General features: G+C 43.4%; 1 pseudogene; it reads left to right on the top strand.

Moving 5' to 3' along the window:
* Window positions 1-10,009: 10,009 nt before the first annotated feature.
* Window positions 10,010-11,093, top strand: LOC137773565 (eukaryotic translation initiation factor 4E-like; annotated as a pseudogene).
* The last annotated feature ends 10,123 nt before the right edge of the window (window positions 11,094-21,216 follow it).

The raw sequence follows: 21,216 nt of genomic DNA, 5'->3' as shown, positions 1-21,216 counted from the left end.
ATGAATCCTTGCATCTCTGGGATGAATCCCACTGGATCATGGTGTATGATCCTTTTAATGTGTTGTTGGATTCTGTTTGCTAGTATTTTGTTGAGGACTTTTTCATCTACATTCATGAGTGATATTGGTCTGTAATTTTCTTTTTTTGTAGTATCTTTGTCTGGTTTTGGTATCAGGGTGATGGTGGCCTCATAGAATGAGTTTGGGAGTTTTCCTTCCTCTGCAATTTTTTGGAAGAGTTTGAGAAGGATGGGTGTTAGCTCTTCTCTAAATGTTTGACAGAATTCATCTGTGAAGCCATCTGGTCCTGGACTTTTGTTTGTTGGAAGATGTTTAATCACAGTTTCAATTTCCTTACTTGTGACCGGTCTGTTCATATTCTCTATTTCTTCCTGGTTCAGTCTTGGAAGGTCATACCTTTCTAAGAATTTGTCCATTTCTTCCAGGTTGTCCATTTTATTGGCATAGAGTTGCCTGTAGTAGTCTCTTAGGATGCTTTGTATTTCTGTGGTGTCTGTTGTAACTTCTCCTTTTTCATTTCTAATTTTATTGATTTGAGTCCTCTCCCTCTTTTTCTTGATGAGTCTGGCTAATGGTTTATCAATTTTGTTTATCTTCTCAAAGAACCAGCTTTTAGTTTTAGTGATCTTCGCTACAGTTTTCTTGTTTCTATTTCATTTATTTCTGCTCTGATCTTTATGATTTCTTTCCTTCTGCTAACTTTGGGTTTTGTTTGTTCTTCTTTCTCTAGTTCCTTTAGGTGTAACATTAGATTGTTTGAGATTTTTCTTGTTTCTTAAGGTAGGCTTGTATAGCTATAAACTTCCCTCTTAGAACTGCTTTTGCTGCATCCCATAGGTTTTGGATCGTCGTGTTTTCATTGTCATTTGTCTCTGGGTATTTTTTGATTTCCTCTTTGATTTCTTCAGTGATCTCTTGGTTATTTAGTAACGTATTGTTTAGCCTCCATATGTTTGTGTTTTTTACATTTTTTTCCCTGTAATTCATTTCTAATCTCATAGTGTTGTGGTCAGAAAAGATGCTTGATATGATTTCAATTTTCTTAAATTTACTGAGGCTTGATTTCTGACCCAAGATGTGCTCTATCCTGGAGAATGTTCAGTGCACACTTGAGAAGAAAGTGTAATCTGCTGTTTTTGGATGGAATGTCCTATAAGTATCAATTCAATCTATCTGGTCTATTGTGTCATTTAAAGCTTGTGTTTCCTTATTTATTTTCATTTTGGATGATCTGTCCATTGGTGTAAGTGAGGTGTTAAAGTTCCCCACTATTATTGTGTTACTGTCGATTTCCTCTTTTATAGCTGTTAGCAGTTGCCTTATGTATTGAGGTGCTCCTATGTTGGGTGCATATATATTTAGAATTGTTATATCTTCTTCTTGGGTTGATCCCTTGATCATTATGTAGTGCCCTTCCTTGTCTCTTGTAACATTCTTTAAAGTCTATTTTCTCTGATATAAGGATTGCTACTTCAACTTTCTTTTGATTTCCGTTTGCATGGAATATCTTTTTCCATCCCCTCACTTTCAGTCTGTATGTGTCCCTAGGTCTGAAGTGGGTCTTTTGTAGACAGCATATGTATGATGGGTCTTGTTTTTGTATCCATTCAGCAAGCCTGTATCTTTTGGTTGGAGCATTTAATCCATTCATGTTTAAGGTAATTATCGATATGTATGTTCCTATGACCATTTTCTTAATTGTTTTGGGTTTGTTTTTGTAGGTCCTTTTCTTCTCTTGTGTTTCCCACTTAGAGAAGTTCCTTTAGCATTTGTTGTAGAGCTGGTTTGGTGGTGCTGAATTCTCTTAGCTTTTGCTTGTCTGTAAAGCTTTTGATTTCTCCATCAAATCTGAATGAGATCCTCACCGGGTAGAGTAATCTTGGTTGTAGGTTCTTCCCTTTCATCACTTTAAGTATATCGTGCCACTCCCTTCTGGCTTGTAGAGTTTCTGCTGAGAAATCAGCTGTTAACCTTATGGGAGTTCCCTTGTATGTTATTTGTCATTTTTCCCTTGCTGCTTTCAATAATTTTTCTTTGTCCTTAGTTTTTACCAGTTTGATTACTATGTGGCTCGGTGTGTTTCCCCTGGGTTTCTCCTGTATGGGACTCTCTGCACTTCCTGGACTTGGGTGGCTATTTCCTTTCCCATGTTAGGGAAGTTTTCAACTATAATCTCTTCAAATATTTTCTCGGGTCCTTTCTCTCTCTCGTCTCCTTCTGGGACCCCTATAATGCAAATGTTGTTGCATTTAATGCTGTCCCAGAGGTCTCTTAGGCTGTCTTCATTTCTTTTCATTCTTTTTTCTTTATTCTGTTCCGCAGCAGTGAATTCCACCATTCTGTCTTCCAGGTCACTTATCCGTTCTTCTGCCTCAGCTATTCTGCTATTGATTCCTTCTAGTTATTGTATTATTCATCTCTGTTTGTTTGTTCTTTAATTCTTCTAGGTCTTTGTTAAACACTTCTTGCATCTTCTCAATCTCTGCCTCCATTCTTTTTCTGAGATCCTGGATCGTCTTCACTATCATTATCCTGAATTCTTTTTCTGGAAGGTTGCCTATCTCCACTTCATTTAGTTGTTTTTCTGGGGTTTTATCTTGTTCCTTCATCTGGTACATAGCGCTCTGCCTTTTCATCTTGTCTACCTTTCTGTGAATGTGGTTTTTGTTCCACAGGCTGCAGGACTGTAGTTCTTGCTTCTGCTGTCTGCCCTCTGGTGGATGAGGCTATCTAAGAGGCTTGTGGAAGTTTCCTGTTTTCCTGCTAGTGTTGGAGGGTCTCCTGCAGAGGCGGGGGGTGGCTGTGTCTCACTGTGAGGACAAGGACACTGGCAGCAGAAATTCTGGGAAGTGCTCCTCGGCGTGAACCCTCCCAGAGTCCACCATTAGCCCCACCAAAGAGCCCAGGTAGGGGAATCATCATCTTTAAAAAAAAAACTTAGCTTAGCATCTGTTGATGTCCATCAACAGATGACTGGATAAAGAAGATGTGGTATATACATATACAATGGAATACTACTCAGCCATAAAAAAGAATGAAATTTTGCCATTTGCAACAACATGGGTAGATTTGGAGGGTATTATGCTAAGTGAAATAAGTCAGACAAAGACAAATACTGTATCATATCCTTATAGGTGGAATCTAAAAACTATAACAAACTAGGTAATATACGAAAAGGAAGCAGACTCACAGATACAGAGAACAAACTAGTGGTTACCAGTAGGGAGAGGGATGTGGGGAGGGGCAATCCAGGGGTAGGGGATTAAGAGGTACAACCTATTAGGTATAAAATAAACTACAAGGATATATTGTACAACACAGGGAATAGAGCCAGTATTTTGTAATAACTGTAAATGGAAGGTCACATTTAAAAATTGTATAAAAAAATAAAAAATTTTTTAATTTTTTAAAATAATAAAATTATGTGACCATAAAAAAAAACTTAAAACTCTCTCAAGCCTTCCAGATGAAGAAATAAAAGACTAGTCCATATTCCCAGCCTATGGGATGCTGCACCCAGACCCAGGATGGAGATGACTTACACACGGAACTCTGATCCAGGCTGTGATTTTATCACAGGTGAGGAAAACTCAACACTGCCAGACACACATCTCCAATCTCAGGCCCAGCAAAATATTCCCACTTCCCTCCTTTGTCCTCATCAGCCGCCCATTCAAGACATCAGCATTCCTGTCAGGCGTGACATCTTATGACTCAACAGCAACATTCCTCCCATTCTTTGGGGTAAAATTTTATTTAGACGGTGACGTGCATTTTGACATTTGATATTTTTTACTGAAATGTGAAACACAAAGGCAGGGAACTGCTGCTAGCTACTGAAGCCCAAGCATTTACCACACATTCCATAATAAGATCTCATCAAGATATACAGACAGCCAGGGTCCTAATGGAACATTTTTACCTGTATTTTTAATATTTCTGCCAAAAAGTTTGATGGCTGAAGCCAGTGCATGTTCCACAAATCATTTTTTATTCAGCAACATTTCTGCTATCCTGGGTAATCGGGGAAGGATTCATTGAACACAGATGCCTGATTCGTGTGAGAACTGCAATGGATGTTCTCACCAAAAGGATGTGCAGGTTGTGTCCTGCTCAAGGATGCCCTGCTGAAGGGTGCACGGGGGCAGAAACCCCTCAGCTAGCTGTGGGAGCAGAGCTGCAGAAGGATAAGAGGGCTACGTATTCTCATTCACACAAAGATGACTCTGGGCCGGCAGGGTCCTGATGGAAACCTTTCCGAAAACAACCTTGCAACTTCTCTCTGCTCTCCTGTTCAGACACCTAATATTCCTCTCCCATCCTATTCCCTCTCTTCCCAATTTACGCCTGTATCCTCTGCTCTGAGCTAGTCTTTGCTTTTCAGCTCATTACCCTACAGCCCAGGATTTTTCATGGCAGGCAGGTGTGTGGTGAGAGAGCAAGGGAAGAAAAATTGTCAGAGCTTTCCTCTGGTACCCCTAGCTCCCTTAATCTAAGCCCCAGTGGTCTCCTTGATCAAGCTGGTCCCCAGGCCCTGGGAGCCCCATGCTTCAGAACCCCCACCCCCGCTCTGGTTGCCATGAGAGATCTCAGAGAGCCTAGAAAGCACTGGGCTCCCACAGGACAGTCCTCTGTGGTCCATCAGCCTCTTAGAGGGAACTCCGTCTTCCTCAAAAGAGTGTGTGCGAGAAAAGAGTAAAGGGCAAGTTGCAAAAAAAGTTATTTACTCCCCTCTGCCTGATATTTTGCTTTTCCTCGGGAGTGTAAAACACCAAGGGGACTGCCAAAGGGAATCCTGGGGGGTGATGTTCTGTACCTTGATTTTGATGATGGTGACAAGACTCCATGCATTTGTCAACACACATAAAACTATGCACTAAAAGAGTAAATTTTACCATATGTAAATTTGAAAATAAACAAACATTTTTTAAATTGAAGCAGAGTTGATTTAAAATGTATTAGTTTCAGGTGTACAGCAAAGTAACTCAGCTATATTTATTTATTCATAAATATATATATATCTCTATAAATGTTTTTCCAGATTCTTTTCCATTATAGGTTATTACAAGATATTGAATATAGTTCCCTGTGCTATACAGTAGGTCCTTGTAGTTTATCTGTTTTATGTATCGTGGTGTGTATGTGTTAATACCAAGCTCCTAATTTCTCTCTCCCCCTACCCCTTCCCCTTTGGTAGCCGTAAGTTTGTTTTCTATGTCTGTGAGTCTATTTCTGTTTTGCCTAAGTAAGTTCATTTCTGAGTTGTCAAGATTCTACATAAGTGATATCACCTGAAAACATTTTTTTACTCTACAATAAAACCACTTAAGGAAACCTCGAATGAGCCTAGTGCTTGTACGAGGAGCAGGAGTGCAGCAGGAAACCCTGAGATCGCCTTCCTTAGGCTCCAGCGGAGACGAATTCTCACGGAGGATCGGGGAGGAGCCCAACCAGCATCCTGGCTGGCGAAGGAGAAAGGCAGTGATGGAAGTGACACTCAGATTCAACCCAAGGGCACTCCGCCTACCTGGCCAGGCCACCAAAAACGTCTACATCCTGAGATCCCCACCCTGTTCTTTTACTCCCCCAAACTTAGCTCCCCTGGGACATTTCCCCCAGACACGGGGAGCCACCATCCGAGACTGCGATCCGGGAGAACACTGGTTTCAGAGCAACACCGTGCAGGACGATGTGTTCCTAAAATCTGGAGTTGAAACTCACCTCATACATTTTCCACAGAAATGTTGATATATTTGGTACAACTAAGCGTAACGATAGAAGAGTAGGCCCAAGCACGACTGCTGGAACAGTCACTGTGGGCCAGACATCACTTCATCTCTCCAACAACCCCACAAAGAAGACATTTTCATTTTGATTTTGCAGGTGAGGAAACTAAGGTTTAGAGAAGCTGAGATCCCAAAGCTAGCAAGGGACAGAGCTAGAATTTAACTCAAGTACACTGGCAATTATATAAGCCCAGTGCAGGTGAATTTTACACTGTACATTCCAAGGGCCTTATGGTGTTGAGTGGGCGTCTGTGGCCTATGCTGAGCAACTAATCCAGGCCTCACAGTGGTTCTATGGGAAAAAGAATCCTGTTATCCAGCAGCCAACCGCCGCGGGCTATGGTACCTTCCCTGGGTTGGGAATGACCCCATAATCTGAACAAAATTACCAGATCAGCCTACACAGGTTTACTGATGCTCAAACGCTCTCAGGGTTTCCTGCTGCGCTCCTGCTCCTCGTACAAGCACATTATATTTGAGACCAGCTAGATGTAATTTAATTTCTTCTCTGAAGATTCAGAAGGCACGTCAGCAGTCTGCAGGACCTCAGGACTCTCATTATAACGTATAACCCTCGCCGAACAGTGGGCTCTGAAGCATGAATTTGCAGAGACCCAACGAACGGCAGGGGCTGGCTAGTCTCCCATTCTACAGCTGAGGACAGGAGGCTTAGTGAGGTCAAGTCACTTTGCTTACAATGTCAGACAGCTCATGGTGGGGCTGAGTCCAACTCTACCTGACACCAAAACCCTGGCTCTTTCCGTAAGCCCACCCTGCTTTGCAAAGGCAAAGCTAACAATGGCCTCTGTATGTAAACATGAGAAAACCCAATGAGCTAAGTTACATGAAGAGTTATTTTTAATAGCTAAATTCCATCAACATTACGGTCAAGAGGGGAAAAGAAATTAAGCTTTAATTTCATCTTCCAGGTCTTACAGGAAAAGACACAAGACTCTTTGTCATGTGTATTCTTTCCCTGGGTCTCAGCACTGTTAAAGAAGAAGCCTTCTCTCTGGGGTTTCTATGTTCTGGAAACCTCATCAGAAAATCAGCAGTGCTGACATAAAAATGAAAATTACTTTCTTCTCCTCTTGATTGAAAAGGGAGATAAATGGACAGCCTTGGAGATTAAAGAGCAGCCTCCACAGAACACTGGCTGGTGGCAAACAGTGGGTGCTTGATACAGAGTAACGTGATTTGAATATTGTAAGAGCTAATACATCTCAGTCTACTTAGGTACCAGGCACTGCCCTGAGTACTGCAGATGTAGCACTCGTTTAGTTCCCATGGCAACCCTGGGGGGCAGACCCTCCCGTCCATTTAACAGCTGAGGAAACCAAGCCACAGAAAAATTGAATAAGTTGTTAAGGGTAATACAGTCTGTAAGCAGAGGTAATTTTAGCTGACAACTGAATTCATTTGAGAATGAGGGTTTGGAAGAAGGTTAAAGGGGATGAATGCTAATACTCATATTCCTCACCTTTTGGGATTCATGTATATATGTATATAAATCTGGGATACATTCCTATGTATGTTATTATATAGTTTATATTATATATATTTTTACTTTATATGTTATAACTACAAATATGAATATATCTGAATATATTCCAAGCTATAATAAAATACCATATACAAAATATAATATAGTATTATATAAAATAATAGGAAACTTTTATTACCCATAGGAAACTTGGAATCTCTGCAGAAACATGGAACTCTACACCAGTCTCGCAAACACGCGCCATCATTGCCTACTCAATATTCACAACAGATGTTACTAATAATCTCTGCTCTTTTCTTCACGGAAGCCAAAGAAGAACTCGGAATCCTTTTTAACACAGCTCTTCAGGCAGCCACAGTCAACCAAGCAGACCTACCTTGACAAATTCAAAATGATATGCCAGACTCACTCTAGGCAGCTGAGACTGAGGACTGCAGCCAAGGGTGGTCCTGCAGAGCCATCAGTCCTCAAGGGTCACCCATGTGGTTTCTGGTCACCACACCAGCCATGGTGGTGGAGCAACGGGCCTTGTCAACAAGGATGGGACAGGAGAGCAGGATCCAGGGCGAAGGTGACCCCAGGGATGACGAGCCCTTGCTCTTCCCCACCGATTCCAAGTGAAGACCCCGACCACCAAGATCCCCAGTGCAAAACACAGTTTAAAAACTTAGTGAAATTTACATTCTTAAATATCAGGCACTTTCGCTTGAGCAGCATGTGAAAATGAGCCAGCTTCGTCTCCAATTAGCTTAATTAGCTCAAGAGGTTCTTTATAAGGAGAGGCTATCAGGAAACTCAATATACAGAAATTCAAAAGAACACTCAGGACCTTTCCTTCAGGGATTTCCTCCTTTCACACTGAAAGAAAAACAAAAAGTGCAGCCGATACTTGCGACTGAAGCTGAAACAATGCAGAAAGAGGACCTCAGGTGTAGAAGGAGTTTTAAGTCCAATCAGACAGGATGCAAAGCTCACACTTTTCAGCCAAAATGAGGCAGTATCTGGCTCTTCTAGCCAAAACCAGAGAGCATTACTGTTCAGTTAATAACAGCTGTCTTTACTCAGGACTTACTTTGTCCTGGGTGTGTTCTCATAGCTTAAACAACAATCCCACACATTCATTGTCACTGTTGTGCTTACTCTGCAGATGAGGAAACTGAGGCTTAGAGTGGTTCAATAACATACTCAAGGGTCACAAAGCGGTTGTCTTGGATCAATTTCCCCGGAACAGACAAAGCTGACCGCAGAACTCAGGAGAAAGCGAGTTGTTATGAAGCACTTCCAGGAAAAAAAAAACAAAAACGAACTATCTGAATGGGGGCATGGGACCCAGAGGTAAGGGGACGAAACAAGAGGGGGACATCAGGCAAGTATCCATCCCATGGAGGGGAACACGGCTCAGTCCCAGTGGGGAGCTCTGGAGACAACTTGGGTCACACTTCAGAACGGTCACCATGATAGTGAAGGAAGCCAGGTGTCTGTGTTCGTCATTGGTTGGGGGCTGCCCTGGGGTATGTAGATTCCCAGGCACTTCCGGGCTTTCTGAAGGAAATGGCAAAGGGGGTCCAGCAGCCTGAGGGTCTCTTGTCTCTTTGCTGAGAGAACTCAAGTGCTGGCTGCTGGGAGCTATAGTGGGTGCTGCACTGTCCTACCCAGACAACCCCCCCACTCCCCATCCCCCCTTTCAGGTTCAAAGGTCTCATTCCCCAGCTTCAATCCTGCCCAGGAATTGCCCTTGGCCAGGGAAGAATCCTTGCCCAAGGTTATGCACCCCTCCCAGGGAATCTCCTGCTCTCAATTCCTGCTTCAGAGTCTGTTTCCTATGAAAACAAACTTGGGTCAGGAGGGAAGGCGCCCTGGAAGCCAGTGTGGTCAAAACAGCAAAGGGCTCTGAAGGGATGACAGAGGGGATTCACTCCCAGCACTGGCCACCCTGGCTCAGGATCAAAGCAGCACCAATAACCCTAAAATGCTACAAGGCAAGACATGGCGTATTTTTTCACTTTGTGAAACCAAATTTAATCAAGCTCTACACTCACCCAACTGTTCTGACACATGTTCAAGCTTAGTCACTTTTCGAGAACCTGTCCCTAGGACAGCATGAAAAATCTGGGAAAGCATGAAAGAATGATGTTCTCTGACACACCTGGTCTCAGGCACGGACATTCCCAGGAGTGGGAACTGGAGGGAAGCGTTATCTGCAGAGGTGATGGCGGTGGTGATGGTTCAGGGCGGAGAAGGACAGAAGGACAAGGGTTACAGGGGCCCACGATGAATAACTCTTCTTAAATTCTGCCCCTTCAATGTGCACCAGGGCCTGACCAAGCCAAGCTTTCTAACTGGTGCCCTGGTCCTACCTCTAACCTATCAAGGAAGAACAAGCCCTCCTGGGAAGAAACAGTAGCAAGTGGGACCCTTGGCTCAGTTACTGCAACTTCTCCAGTCATCTTCTAATGATGCTTTGCCCTCTGACCCCTTTTACCCTCTCAATCTCCCCAACCCCCCCCCCATCCCCTGCTGCTTCCCCAGCCACAGCCTCTGAAGCAACGGGGCAGGTCTCATCCCCACCCTGACTGCACCTCTATTCATTCAGCCCCAACAAGTCTGTCTCTTTCCTCGTGGCCAGAAATGCTCTGCCGTTTCTTCTCCATCTATTTAAATCCATCCCACCTCTCTGGCTTCAAAGCAAGCTCTTCGAGATGCATCTAAGATGGTGACTGTGGAACTGGAAACCACCCCTACTCCTAATCCCCCACCTACAGAAGAAGAGAAAACAGAATCTAATCAGGAGGTTGCTAACCCAGAACACTATATTAAACATCCTTTACAGAACAGATGGGCACCCTGGATTTTTAAAAATGGTAAAAGCAAAACTTGGCAAGCAAACCTTCGGCTGATCTCTAAGTTTGATACTGTTGAAGACTTCTGGGCTCTGTAAAACCATATCCAGTTGTCTAGCAGTTTAATGCCTGGCTGTGACTACTCACTTTTTTTTTTTTAATTAATTAATTAATTTTTAAATTTTTGGCTGCGCTGGGTCCCCGTTGCTGCGCGCAGGCGCTCTCCAGCTGCAACGAGGGGGGGTACCCCTCGCCGCGGTGCGCGGACCTCCCACTGCGGCGGCCCCTCCCGCCGCGGAGCACGGGCTCCAGGTGCACGAGCTTCAGCAATCGTAGCGCGCAGGCTCAGTAGTGGTGGCGCACGGGCCCAGCCGCTCCACGGCATGTGGGATCCTCCCAGACCAGGGCCCGAACCCATGTCCCCCGCATTGGAAGGCGGACCCCCCCAACCACTGCGCCACCAGGGAAGCCCACTACTCACTTTTTAAGGATGGTATTGAGCCTATGTGGGAAGATGAGAAAAACGAACGAGGAGGACGATGGCTAATTACATTGAACAAACAGCAGAGACCAAGTGACCTCGATCGCTTTCGGCTAGCGACACTGCTGTGCCTTACTGGAGAATGTTTTGATGACTACAGTGATGATGTATGTGGAGCTGTTGTTAATGATAGAGCTAAAGGTGAAAAAATAGCAATGTGGACTACTGAATGTGAAAACAGAGAAGCTGTTACACATATAGGGAGGGTATACAAGGAAAGGTTAGGACTTCCTCCAAAGATAGTGACTGGTTATCAGTCCCATGCAGACACAGCTACTAAGAGCGGCTCCGCCACTAAAAATAGGTTTGTTGTTTAAGAAGACACCTTCTGAGTATTCTCGTATGAGACTGCGTCAAGCAATCGAGATTTGGGAGCTGAACCAAAGCCTCTTCAAAAGCAGAGTGGACTGCATTTAAATTTGATTTCCACCTAAATGTTGCTAAGATATAAGAGAAGTCTCATTCGCCTTTGTCTTGTACTTCTGTGTTCATATATATATATATATATTTTTTTTTTTTTTTTTAATTTTGGCTAGAGTGTCCACTCTCCCAATCAAAGAAGTATAGTACACATCGTCCCCAGAATCCATAAATGTGTTCCTGGCCCACTCTGTAATAGCTTAATAGAATTAACCATTACAAACACATTTGGCCCATCTATAATATTAAAGAAAAGAATCTGCATTTCTATACCTTACAAGAGAACGATTCTGTTTCTGTTCCATTGTATGCAGGAGCTTATTTTGCTGGTTTGAAAGAGTATGATGCATGCAGTTTTCTAACAATTTTCCTTGTTTCTTTTTACAGCATTGTCTGTGCTGTACTCTTGCTGATGGCTGCTAGATTTTAATTTATTTGTTTCCCTAGTTGATAACATTAGTGATTCTGATTTCAGTTTTTCAATTTGTTTTGCTTTTGTTTTTTTCCTCATGTAATACTGGTGAAGGATCCAGGAACATGACACAAAGGTGGAATAAAGATTAATTTTGTGCATTCTTTGGTAGTTTTTTTGGTTTTTTTGTTACTACAAAGCTTTAGTACAAATTTATGCATTTCATTCAAATCAGTGATCTATGTTTGTGTGATTTCCTAAACATAATTGTGGATTATGAAAAATGTATCATAATTACATTCCTAATTAGAATTAGTATGCCTGTTTTTGTATCTTTATGCTGTATTTTAACACTTTGCTATACTTAGGTTATTTTGCTTTGGTTAAAAAATGGCTCAAGTGGTCCCATTCATATTAAGACACTGTAGAAAACTGTAAATAGAATGTGTACAGTGAATTGTCTTTTAGACAAAAAAAAAAAAAAAAAAAAGCAAGCCCTTCCTCCTCCAGGAAGCCTTTGCTGGCCGCTTCAGTGCACACAGACCCCTGCCTTCCCTGGTCACCAGCGCCACCCACAGCTGCGGCGTGCCTTTAGGCGAAAAGCAGCCACCTACTGTCATTGTGTACCGTACCGACGCTTCACCTCCCCAAAAGAGACTGTCAGCCAAGACCTTAACTAATGAAACTCCTTCTGAATCTTCCACAGCACGGAACATGGGGACACGGAGGAGTCTCAGAAAAAAATAATAAATCCACGGATGGTTTATTATATGAAACTTAAGAGCCAACAGTGAAGCCTAGTTGCAGCACTCCTTCTTGGAACAGCAATTACAAGCTATGGGCTGAACTGTGTCCATTTTTTTTCATGCATGTTTACTCTTCAATATTGATTGAAACACACATCATCCCGAGAAAAAAAAGACCGGCTCCTTCTCCCACTCTCTTCCCCTGCACCCTCTACCACATCCTCCCCCGAGATGAGACACACATGTCCCCCCAGAGCGGCGTCTCTGTCTGCTGAGCGCTGGATCCACAGCTGCTGGACCTCACGGTCCATCCCGCATAAACCCCAAGAGTGTACGCTGTGGGCCTGGATGCAGCAGACCCAGAGGGGGGGATGGGAAACGGTACAGGTCTGGCCACAGAGGGGATAATGGGTCCTGCCACGCTCAGAGACCACAAACACCTGCATAGAAGGGCATGCTCCGACAGAGACCCCGGAGGGTTTACTGAGCATGCTCAACAGCGGGAGCCTGACGTGAGAACCATTTTTCGCAGTCTGGGAGATGCCGCAGAAGGAGCAGCGAAGAGAAATGTTGCCTCGTGTATCGATGCCAAGGCAGCTTTCGAAAGGCAGAGAGACCTGGGTTCTAAACCTGGTTCTGAACTTTCTAGCAGGGTACTTTCAACAAGTCACTTCATCTCCCTTCTCCAAGCTCCTGACCTCTAAGAGGAGAATAAAAACAGAACCTGTCTCATAGGGTTGTTACAATGATCGCAGCGTAAATGGCTGGCTGTGCACCAAGGCTCAGGCTCCCTCTCCATAGAGTACAGCCGTGCTGGGAGCCCTGCTCAGCCAGGGACCCTGCTTCCCAGGCCTCTCTGCACCGAGATGGGATCATGTGATCAAGTTCTAACCAATGCACTGAGCGGAAGTGACTCCCACCACCTCAAGGCCTGGCCCACCAGAGTCTGCACGTAGCTCTCCACACTCACACACACAACAAGCCTCTTGATGCAGAGGACCCAGCAAACGGCATTAGGCTCGACCTGCTGCCATACCAGAAAGTGCAAGACACCTGGTCTTTCAATCATTCTGGAGAGGAGAACTGCCCATCAAATTCAAATACTGGACTTGCGAAAATGCAAGAAGTAAACCGCTATATTAAGCCACTGAGACTCCAGGATTTGCCTGTTGGAGAAGTTAACCCTATGTTAGCCAAAACAAGAATTACATGCTGTATCTCAAGCATTATGCAATGCCTGACACAGAGAACACACAAAACAGGGTTGCTCTTGTTTTTATTACCCTGAACTCTTTACAGCACTTTATACCTTCTAGGGTATTTCTGTATCAGAGATGCTAATTCAATTTGTGTTGCCAAGCATTGAAGACAGCACAAAGTTAAAAGTTTTTAAACGCAGAGATTCCATTCTTCAGGGATTCATATGTGCAATTAGACCCATAATGTAAGTAATTACATTGCAAGGCAAATTTTATTAAATGCTTTGACAGAGGCTCAATGTGCAACGAGAAGATTCATTTTAGCTGAAGCGTTTGATATATTCCTGGAGGAGGGAAGTTACAAATGGGGCCGTGAACACCATTTATATTTCGCAGATGGACACATCGGCCAGGGGATTGGGGCAGGGGTAAATCTAGACAATGGGCAGCACTAAAGGTCCCAGTAGAAGGTTCCAAAGCACTTTCTCTGTCCTCCTTTCTAAGGCAGGCACGGCAGAAGGAGGCTAGCTGTGTCACAGGGAGTAGCAAGGTGCTTTGGGGATACCGTGAGAATTAGGGCTGCAAATGCCAACTGGGACCAGCTTGAGAGGGGCCTCCAATGCCAGGCTCAGGAGTCCAGACTTTCCTTTATTAGTCATGAAGTACATGAGTCAGGACTCGGACTGGAAATGACAGAAACCCAACTGGCACTCTTTTACGCAAACAAAGGGATTCAGAGGTCCTGCTCATAATCAAACTAATAGTTACAGCTTGTCCTCAGGAACAAATGGAACCAGGGACCGGAACACCACAAAGAATCACAGGTAGCACCTCTGTTCACTCTTATAATCCTGTTTTAAATTACTTGTACTGTCTTTCCACTATCTGAAATCATCTTATGTACTGACTTGTCTGACCTCCTAGGATATGAGTCCCAAGGACACAGGGCAGTCTGTTTTGTTTACCACAAATTACAGCCTCTAGCATGGTCTCCTGCATGGCCAGCGCTCAGCAGGCACCCAGGGAGTATTTGTTGAAAGAATGATGCGAATGGGTCAGAGATTTTAAGATATGCTGGTTTAGGCAAACATGAGTATTCTCCTTCACTGCTCCAATTCCCCATATAAATCTGTACATTTGCAGTAATATCTGAATGGCTCAATATCTCTGTTATTCATGTCCCCATAAATCAGCAATAGGAGTGAACTTCCGGTCCTGCAAGGCTGAAGGTCGCAAGCTGGACTCCCGTGGAATCACCGGATGAACTGTCCCATAGTACGGCACGGAGGTAGACCAGCTGACCAGCACTGAGATGTTCTAACACTCTAGTAGGCTTTTTTGAAATGCCTTCAGTCTCTACCTCAGAAACTCATACCTTGAACCAAGCTCTATGCCTGAAGGCTCTGAGGGGATTAAGAGGGCTTTATGTCACAATAAAGGGTCACAAGTGACATTTTTTAGACCTCATTCCTGTTCTCTTGCAAATGAAGTCACCGCAAAAGTTTTCTAAGGAGCCTAGGCATAACCAAGACACATTTAATCTCCTCTTTGACCTCAGCCAGATGCTAAAACTTTCTCATCCTCTCTCTTTTCTGAGGTCCTGCCATGTCTTTCAGTTTTGCCAAGGCAGAGATGGTTTGAACATACTGGAGAGTTCCGTATCTGTTCTCCTGGGTAGCACCTGACAAGAGATGATCACAGCTCTACTTTGAGCCTTTTTGTTCTGTGATAGCCTTTCCTATTTTTACTACCATTTGACTAAAAACAGCCAAAGTTATTTCAGGATCAAACTAAGAATCATCACACCATGTTCTGGGTGAGTTGACTTTTTTTTAGCCACCCCACCCCCATGTATCTTTGACCTGTAAGATTTCTGCCTTGATCTGCTCAATACTTTGTGTGTTACTCCAAGAATAAGCAAGGTACCATGGTGCTCTTTTGTATTTTATTTCCGTTTTTATACTTTGATATACATTTTTGTTAGAACAGTTAAGTCCCACCAGAAATCATACAGCAACACGGGTGTGGCAGCATATTGCATACCAATATGTCATGCTTTGGGCCATTTTAAGGAAACCTATTTGACTAAAACCAGGAAATGAAAAGAGTTACATTACAGAAAAGAACACTCCCCAATTTTCTCAGTAGACAAGATGGCTTTCTTGGGCAAGCAGAGAACACTACCTGTAAACTATTTTCATTTTGATACAGTCTTTTACTCTAATCACAAACCCTTTCAGATGAACCCAGAAATACCTTTCACCATGCACTAAGGTGAGATAATGGGGAGACCATTAGTGTTAGAAGAAAATTACTGTGGTTCACCTCACTATTTCTGCTGCCACGTCTAAGCCCTGTCATTATTAGGGAGATGAGTTTGTGCCAATCCATTTCTAAATCTCATCTGGTTCCACGTGAGACCAGTGATTTCTATTTACCAGCAGATAATTAGGACATAATTTCCATCTGTGGCTATCACCACCATGAGCCTCAAATTTACCATTTATCCAAAATCTGTCTTGAACAGCAATAAGGTACAGAGATTTATGCTAGGTATGGGCAGGGAGATGGCAGAAATGAATTTTCTGTCCTTCAGGAACTGAAGGTCTAACAGGAGGAAGAGAAAAAAGGCATCAGTATGCTAAAACAAAAATAAGTGTCCTTAGAGGCAAGAAGAGGGTGTGGCACAGAAAAAAGCAAGGGCTGTGGGCACAGACTGGGTTTGACCCTCAGCCTCAATGTATCAGTCAGCTACTACTGCAATAATAATGTGTAACAAGCATCCATGAAAGTTTAACAGCTTATAACAACAAACATTTTTCTCATTCTGCAGGATACCTGAGCTTCAACTGATCTAGAATGGGCTCCTCCTACACTCCTCTGGATTGTGAGTTGGATTCAGATCTTCTCCACCTTGGACCAGTGACTACCTAAGACGTTCTTCTCATTGAAAAAGAAAGGCACATGATGCCTGATTTTGGCCACATGAGCCTTATATACTTTACTGATAATGTAGTGAAGTTTTCTTTATAGGAAAAACCATTTATGAAGACTACAATTTCTCAATGTAAGAATAATATGCATTCTTATTTTCATTTTTAATATGCGTATTTTTATTAAAAATGCTTTTAATGCATATTAAAAGCAAATAACGCTTTTTAATATGCATTTTCATTAATGCATATTAAAAAGCATTAATGCATATTAATGCACTTTCATTAATAATATGCATGTGAAAGCAAATAATATCCTTCCCAGTCCCCTCCATGCCCCTTTCCTTTCTCCCTTCTGCTACAATCATTGTGACAATGGCACAGTACTTTCAAAACTCCCTTTTCTGAGAGACTTAATGAAAGCTTCCTTTCCAGCTCATTCATTAAGTTGATGACCTTGGAAGGATACATTTTGTTTCTCACAGATCCTTAACAAGTTTGGGGGGTAGAAATTGTTCTGGAGCCTACTTTGAGGCGGGATAGAGACAGTAAAACCAGTCTGAGCAAAATACGTCACAAACTTTGAGATGTTGGAGTTTGGAGTTGAGTGAGAAGAAAGGTCTTAAGGGGAAGAATTGACCAAGAATATGGTGGTGAGCTGGGGCATTAGAGGGGCACAGGGTTAGAAAAAAATACACTATGGTGAGGAGTGGTTATGTTTTCTTGGGGGTAATGACTGACGTTAAATTCTGTCTCTGCCATACTGTGCTGAGTTATTTTTGCCCTCAAATACTGCATGCTCACGGTAGAGTCTGCACCATACAAAAACCTTCTTTAATTGAACTTGGAGGCAGTGAAAGAACAGACATTATGAGCAGCACAGACCAAGCAGTTACAGAAGAAGATAGGGGTTGCAAGGTGCAGGACAGGTCGTAGAGGTGGAAAATTCAGCATCTGGAAGAAATCATGCTGAGAGGTAAAATAGGACAAATATAAGCCTCTCAAGAATTCTTAGATTCTAGGCTCTCTCCAAATTTTCCAACAATTCTTCGTTTCCCTTTGATTCCTATCAGAAACCCCTCTTCCCCCAGCTGGTAGGGCTGCAAATGCATGGTCCTTCTTTTCCCATTCCATAAGTAGAAGATGGATCTACAACACAAATGCTCACTCAGTACAGATCCTTCTATCCTCCTGAGCACAGAAACTGGTCCAGGTTGGGCACCCAGCTCAATCAGAGTCCTATGGAATTGGGATGTGGGTTACAATAGATGCTGGACCATGTAAGCCCAGATCTGCTGTTGGCTATCTTTTATACCACTTAAAGAAAGCCTCCCTAAGAATAAAGCCAATACAGAAGAAAGCAGAGGCAAGAGGTTGAGAATGAGAGTCCTGATGACATCCTTGAGCCCATGAACCTAGCCATAACTGAAGCCCCATCCACACCTGGGGTCTCCAGACCCAGACTCCAGGAAGGATCCTATCACAACCAGAAGAGTTTCTGCCCCGTACCCCCAGTTTATGTGCATGCCAATTTACCCAGTCTACTCTCTACAGTAGGAGTCAGAAAACTTTCTCTGTAAATGGCCAAATAGTAAATGTTTCAGGCTCTGTGGGCTGTCAAGTCTTTGCTGCAACTACTCGACTCTGCTGTTGGAGCAGAGAAATAGCCACGGACAGTATGTGAGTGAATGAGCAGAGCTGTGTTCCAGCAAAACTCTATTTACAGAAAGAGGTCGGCAGCACAGATTTTGCTCTCAGCTTGTAGCTTGCTGACCCCGGCTCTACAGAAACCTTGGATGGTCAGTTTCAGAAATGGCCACTGAATTTGCGCTTCAGAAAATTCCTTAAGGAGAAAACTTTACAGGGATGGCTCTAAAAGTCACTGCCATGGTGAAAAAGCTCTGATTTTGCGGCAGTGGCTGACAAATGACATCACAGATTATGAGGTGATTACACAATGCCCCTTGCATTCGCTTCATCTGTGGATTCAAACATATGAAACGTCAAGTGTTCATAAAACTTAGCTGCTAACGCTGAACTTTCTAAGGCCAACTTCAGTGAAACTGAAAATTAGTTGACTGTCTGACCAGTACTGACCAAATCAGTGAACACCAAAGCTGCTTCAATCTTATTTGTGTATTATATTTTTGATGATGACTTGTGCCATCCTGGGATACTCACCAAGATTTACTTAACCCTTTTCTGAGAGACTTAATGAAAGCTTCCTTTCCAGCTCATTCATTATTTCACTTCCAAGTATTTTTATTCTCTAGGAGAGTTTTTCTCCTTGAAATAGGTCTTAGAACTTGGTGCCCCACTGATGTTAGGTGGACAAAACATTTATCTAGGTTCTTTTTTGTGAAGTGCAATCAGAATGGCCCCCAGCAACATGTATGAATCAATTCAAAGACACCTTTGAGCATCAGTCACGATCAGAGAAAAATCAGGTGTGCAGGTATCAACCAGCCACAACTGCAGAAAACACCGACACAAGGCTTCACCTTGCCACCATCTAGCCATGCTGTCTACTGTCTCCATGAGTTCCAGAAGCTTCTGTTTGGGTCACATGCCACTGGATTGAATCCGACCAAGTCTTAGAAATCTCTGAGATGGCAGCCACCTCTCTGGGGACCTCAGAATCCTGGCAGCTGATGCCTGGATCTGACAAGGCTCTGGTTCTAGAAATCATTATCTAGTTCAGCCAGTCTCCCTGACTCATTCTGAACTCAGGGTGTGAGACACACATATTCCCTCTAGACCAGGAAAATCTTACCTGCTATCTCTTAGAAGGCCAGAGGCTGGTAGAAAGAACTTAGTCTCTGGAAAACGGGAAATATCAACTGTATTCACTGCCCCTAGCAGGCAGGATCTCCAAGATTTAAACTGACTCCCTTCCCAAAGCTCAAGAGCAAATCTGTCTCTCTCCAGCCACTCAGATCAGGCCTCTGCTCGGTGCCCCAGCAGGATCCCAGGATCTGTGTGCTTCAAATTTCCTCTGCGTCTTTGTTAATACAACCTCAGTGCTTAGCACAATGCCTGGCACATAGCATGGACTCAAAAAGTGTTAGTTGATTGCATAGGAAAATAAATGAATGTGCTGAGACCTTGCACATGCCCCCAGAAATGATAGGTGATTGTGGAAGAAGAGAATACTGTCCAGCAAATATTCATTCCCTATTCCCCTCCCACACAAGAAATGTATGTACTTGCTACACTGATATCAGGTTTGGCAACATGATTCACTTTTTCTCATGATGGCAGATAATGCTTCCCCATACCTTGAACTTGGGTCTAGGCATGTAACTTGCTCCATCCAATAGGAGGCAGGCAAACTTGATGCAATAAAGATTGTGAAACCTAGCTTACCTTCTTATACTTCTGTCATTATCATGAGAAGAACTCCCACTCTCCCCGAGGTAGCTGCTGCTCTTTCAGTCTGGGATCTGGAATGAACACATGGAACAACCCTGGTAAGGAACCACCAGATGGATCTGTACCTTGAAGCATAGTCTCCCAGGAGCCCAGCCTAGAAGAGTCAACCATCAGGCAACCCACTGACAGGTAAGCAAGAATAAATGACTGTGGACAAAGAATGCCACCTACCATATCAGTAAACAAAGGATGCTGTAGCCACCAGGCCATAAGCCACTCCAGCCCCACCCCCTCGCACGTGCACCCTAAGGGACTCAGGATGGAAAAGAACAGGATACTGGGCCAAGAGAGTTAAGGTGCATATCAAAGGAATGATATCAGTAGGCCCAGACTCTTGCGTCTTCCCAACTAGAAAAGTGCTACATTCATTAACCTGAGATGCCTGGTTTTCTTTTATTAACAGTAATCTTTTGATGTTCCTACTATCTGTTTTGTTTGTTTGTTTGTTTGTTTAACTCCTATATATCCTGGCTCCTCCCTGACCTCTTCTGAGCTGTCTCTCAGAGCTATCTGAGAGGCTGTCTCCTGGGCTTACGTCCTTAAGTACGTCCACCGAATAAAACAAAATTCTCAACTGCTGGGTTGTGTATTTTTTTAAGTCAACAGGATTGTTATTTTAAGTCACTGAGTTTGGAGTGTTTTGTTATGCAGCATTATTGTAGTACTAAGTAACAGATACACCCACTACCACCAGCAAGAAGAACAGCACTGTCATGACTCTATCATCACTATCATCACAAGAAAGACCCCAAGAACGTGACATTGTCCATCTGCAGCAGCTGTGCTTATGTCGGGAAGACAAAGGGCACCCTGGCAGCCCTAGTGCCCAGAGGAGACACTAGAGAAGAGGAAGACCCAAAGACATGGCTTATTTAGCCCACAAAGGTTTGGAGGACCTGCCCTGAAGGTAAAAGCTATCCACTGGAGAAAAGCCTCTCTCAGCTGAAAGGAAACACACCCCATATTTTCTTTGCACTTTCACATGGAAGTTCCTTTTCTAAAGGTCCTCACAGATTTGTGTGGGCATGACCAGTTTAACAATAGCTGCCCCGATGGACGGCAGTAAGATGCAAATGCCGTCATTTATCAGGGTCCTTGACCTTCAGCCTTTCTGACTATTCAGTGTAAGCCCAAACTCCCCATCCTTCCAATCAGCATTGGTTTTCAGGCTCATATAGATTCTTGCATATCCATTTGTTGCCTTTCCCTGAGAAGTTTCTGAAAATGAAAAGAGCAGAGAAAAGAAAATGGCTTTTTGTTTGAATTTCCTTAAAGAGTCATTTGGCGAAGCAAGCATCATCAGCTCTTGTACACAGGCAAAATTCAGTTAAGTGATCTCTGACTGTTCTGCAAAATTGGAATCTGAAGCCTTGTAGCAAATT

The sequence above is a fragment of the Eschrichtius robustus genome, chromosome 12 (assembly GCF_028021215.1).
Source record: "Eschrichtius robustus isolate mEscRob2 chromosome 12, mEscRob2.pri, whole genome shotgun sequence".
NCBI classification, from domain to species: Eukaryota; Metazoa; Chordata; class Mammalia; order Artiodactyla; family Eschrichtiidae; genus Eschrichtius; species Eschrichtius robustus.
Note: the sequence above shows the minus strand (reverse complement) of the source record. Positions and strands in the feature narration are given on the sequence as shown.